Source organism: Microtus ochrogaster, chromosome 5, assembly GCF_000317375.1.
Source record: "Microtus ochrogaster isolate Prairie Vole_2 chromosome 5, MicOch1.0, whole genome shotgun sequence".
Classification (NCBI taxonomy): domain Eukaryota; kingdom Metazoa; phylum Chordata; class Mammalia; order Rodentia; family Cricetidae; genus Microtus; species Microtus ochrogaster.
In genome coordinates, this window is record NC_022012.1 from 9722597 (window position 1) to 9727600 (window position 5004).

Consider the following 5004-nt stretch of genomic DNA (forward strand, 5'->3'; position numbering starts at 1 on the left):
GAACTATGGCAATGTGTCTTTGATCCTACTGCACGTACTGGCTTTGGGGGAGCCTAGGCAGTTTGGATGCTCATCTTACTAAACCTGGATGGAGGTGGGCGGTCCTTGGACTTCCCACAGGTCAGGGAACCCTGATTGCTCTTCGAGCTGAGGGAGAGGGACTTGATCGGGGGAGGGGGAGGGAAATGGCAGGCGGTGTTGGGGAGGAGGCAGAAATTCTTAATAAATAAATAAATTAAAAAAAGAAAAAAGAACAATAAGCCATGTAAAGATGGAAAATACATAGAATCTGGATTACGTATATTATTTTGTTTTCTTTAAATTTTTGAATGTGAATGAGCTAAGTACAGAGAGACATTTCATTTCAAAGGCTGCTAAGCTAAAGTAACCTATATACTTTAAAGGTATCTTGACTTCAAAATTTGGGTCTAAGGGTATGTTGTTTTGGAAAAAATGTTCTTCTTTTGTTTCTACAGAGGATAAGAATCTGTGGATTCTTTCCAAACTAATGTGGTTTGATGGATCAAGACCCTCTGAAAGGTCTCCATAAGCTCCAAAAATATTTTGCCCAACCTAAAGCAGGAAGTAGTTTGTAGAGAACTATGTCCAAATTCCCAAATATTGATTATAAATGTTTGTTTACATTTAAAGGGGGATATGCTATAGAGATAAATACTTTGCATTGGTATGGATTTTGATCTATTGATACAAATTTAAGCACAATTTTGTTATATGTGTATTTCTGCTTTTGATTAAGGTATTTTGTTTGTGCAGATAATTTAAAAATGTAATGTATAATCAAAAAATATAGGTTAATAGATAGTCATTTATAATAGCCAAGCTTATAGTCTTGTTAGTTTGGATTTTTTGATATACAGACATATTATTTCAACAGATAATCTTTAAACCTTTCAAAGACTAGGAGAATATAGTATTTAAAATGTTTCAAGAACTTAAGACTTTTCATTGCAATGAGAAACATCTGCTTCTGGTAGTGACAATCTACTTCAAGAGGATGATGGGCATCAAAGAGGCTCCTTATAGAGTTTGTTACACATTTGGCCAAGAAATTGCTCTTGCCTGGTCTGCTTGATGTTATGTTGTATGTCCTGGACATGCAGGATGCATAGAAAAATGACTGATGAACTTGCCTAAAGGTGAGGCAGTCCTTCAGGGTCCCTGCTTCATGGAAGCATCTGCCATTCGTTTTGCAGGACATAGAAGAAATCAATTTATGAACTTTACCAGTGCAAGGCATAAGAGATCTTGAAATTTCCTGTTTCATGGAAAAGTCTGCCAGATACAATGGTCCTGTAGGCTGAAGATGGGTTTCCTAACATTACAAAAGAACTCTGGGTGACTGTCTAGGCAGCGAGATGTGTCTGTCAATTCTAGAGTTTTGGAAGTTGCTTACAATGTACTTCCTGTTTACTTAGGTAATATTACAACCTTCTGGGTTTTTTGATGGAGTAAAGAATAGATAGTTATATTTAGTTTTACTTAGTTTTAGCAAAATATAAAGTAGATATAAATACTGTAACTATAGTTCTTTGATAACTGTTTTGTTATCATAGGCTTGCTATGTTAAAGTTAAAACCTTAATTTTATTTTGACAGAAAAGCAAAGGTGATGTGGGATTCCCCTCTTAGACTGTGAATACCGTTGTTGAATAAAGAAGCTGCTTTGGGCCTATTGCAGCACAGAGTAGGGCAAGGTGGAAATTCCAAGACAGAGAAGGAGAGAGTCAGCTGAATCATTGGGAAGCCATATAGCTGTTACAGGAGACAGACGCCGGACACCAAACAGAACCTTATTGGAAGGCCACAACCACATTGGTGATATATAGATAAATAGAAATGGTTTAATTTAAGATATAAGAGCTAGCTAGGAATACGCTTAAGCTAATAGGCCAAGCAGTGCTTTAATTAATACAGTTTCTATAATTATTTAGGATCTGGGCAGTCTGCCTACAACAGATACTTGATCAGCAGTGTTCATTGCTGTTTTATTTACAATAGCTAGGAAACAGCAACAACCTAAATATCTGTTAACAGATGAATGGATAATAAAAATCCAGTACAATTTATATAAAGGAATACTATTTAACTGTAAGAAACAATGCAATCATGAAATTTTTAGGTAAACGAATGGAATTAGAAGGAGGCAACCCAGACACAGAAAGATAAATGTCACATGTTCTCTCTCACCTGGAGTCCCCAGGTCCAAATTTTCAAAGGTAGGTATACAACATGGAGTAACCACAGAAACTAGAAAATATAAAGGAGCCATAGGTGGAAACGGGGTGAAAGAGAGAATAGCAGGGTGCAGGTGACAGGAAGTTTTTATACTTCAACAAAGCTTATTTTTTTGAAGTGGAGCAAAAAAAAAAATACTGGCTTTGCTCAATCTGCCTAAATTTTACCACATTCCTGATAACTTCATTGGAGAAAATGTTTAGTTAATACTCAGAGTTTAATAAAGTAGTAGTGTGATCTCTCTAGAATGAGGGTCCAAAATTTTTTAGAAGTTATTTAAAGTGGAAATTCTAGGTACTTAGAAAACTTATTTATAGTCATTAGTTGATCCTTTGTTTTTCCTGTAATATCTGAACACAATAGTGTTTTACAATAGTGACCAGTTAATTTCACTTCTGTTAGTACTTATTCCCTCCACATCACTGATAAAAGCCAATTAATGAGTATCCAAAAGAGCAGTATTCTCAATATATCTATAATCTTGACACAAAAGATTTTAAGAACATACTGGTTTTTTATGAAAAACACACATTAGATGCTACTAGATTTGTACAGTAGGAAGTATCCCAGGAAAAATTATTCATAAATAAATCAAAAATTAATAAAATCTCAGTGATTGTGAAGAGGTCTTTTATTAATAAATTATGCTTCTTTTCCCTACTATTTCTCAAAGCTATAAACTGGGAATCAGAAGATATCCAGGAAAAAATAGAAAAGACCAATGTTAAAAATTAAGTAGAATTCTACATTATCTTTAAAGAAATGCTGCAATAAAATCACTACCAAGAGGACTGGAGAGATGGCTCAGTAGTTAAGAGCAGTGACTGCTCTTTCAAAGGTCCTCAGTTCACTTCCCAGCAATCACATGGTGGCTTGCAACCATCTGTAATGAGGTCTGGTGCCCTCTTCTGGCCTGCAGGCATACACACAGACAGAGTATTGTATACATAATAAATAAATACATATTTTAAAAAATCACTACCAAGAAAGAACATTATCAATTTTTAAACAAAGTAAACTCTTTGTGAATAGAAAAAAATGTTTTCCGCAGCATCGAACCTGTCTATAAATACAATGGGCTATTACTGAATTATTGTCCACATTTCTCTACTGTTCTGACAGGTGTAAGATGGTATCTTAAAGTTGTCTTGATTTGCATTTCCCTGATCGCTAAGAAAGTTGAGCATGACCTTAAGTGTCTTTTGGCCATTTGAAGTTCTTCTGTTGAGAATTCTCTGTTCAGCTCAGTGCCCCATTTTATAATTGGGTTGATTAGATTTTTACGGTCTAGTTTCTTGAGTTCTTTATATATTTTGCAAAAACAGTTATCTGAACAGTGATTCTAAATTCTAAGATAGAAAGGTACCTAGAGATACTGTGGCAAGAAGACTTTTAAAAATAATATCACAATCTATAATTGTCACTGACACTACTAATCAACTCCATAAATCTCAGTATCTTTCTTTTCTGGTGCATTCCAATAAATTGAAATATATATTTACACATATACAATATATATTAATACATATTTTTAGACCTTACCATTTGTTAATGTTTTCTTCCTCGATTTCTGCTGTTAACTCAGATGAGGCAATGCTAAAGTAGTTTTTAAAGAACAGGTAGTCAATACCAAATGATTTTTTTAAATTGATTTTTTTGTTCAAATTATCTATAATTACTGTTTGACATTCATGAACTTGTTAACTTTTAATAATTTAATGGGAAAAATAAAATTTAATATATCCAAAATGACAAAGGTTTAAAGACCTTTCTTTTAAATTGAAATTAATCCCAATGTAAAACAGTATTTCATAATGATTTACTTCAGGGTTCAAGTTTTCGATCCTTTCACTAGCATTACTGATGTTCCCATAGTTACAGGATGCATTCAGCATGCGATCCACTTCCCCTCACCAACTGCCCAGTAACCATCTCAGTTCCATGTAACAACTATATTCTGCTTTCAAATCAACTTTTGCTTTTACTCACAGAGAAGAGAAATTACCTGACACTTGTCTTTTAGTATCTACTATATTTTACTCAACACGGTGTCATTCAGTTCCATTCATTTTATTGGAAATGGAAGAATTCCATTCCTTTTGGCTAACAATATTCCACTCTATCCATATATCACATTTTCTTCCTTCACTCATCTTTGGGTAGACACCTAGGCTCAATATATACCTTGGCTATTGAGAATAGAGCAGTAACACACATGGATATGCAAATATCTTCATTATATGTTGACTATTTTCTCTGAGTCTAGGCCAAGGATCTCTTCAGATTGTCATCTTTAAACTGATATTACTGATGCTATTTCTTCAGTCTTTTATATATTCTCAGTATTGATGTCTGTGATGTGAATTGTTGAGAAACATTTCCTACCATTTATACACTGTTTCTTCACTCTTATTGTTTCATTATACAGAAGAAGCTTTAAGACTTTTTAAAATTATATTTGTGTGTGTGTGTGCACACGCGGGCGCTTGTGTGTGTGTACATACACATGCCACAACCTGAGTGGAGATCAGGAAACAACTTGCATAAAAGTGTTCTCATCTTTAACCATGCATGACTCAGCTTAAGCAACTGTGCTTTTACCTGCTGGAATCTTGCCCATTCCAGAAGCTTTTCATTCTTTTTTTTTTGTCTTTTTTTTGTCTTTTTTTTTATTGTTTTTTTTTTATTAAGAAAGAAAAAAAAATTACGCCTCCTCCCAGCCTCCCACTCCTCCCACTCTCCCCCCCCC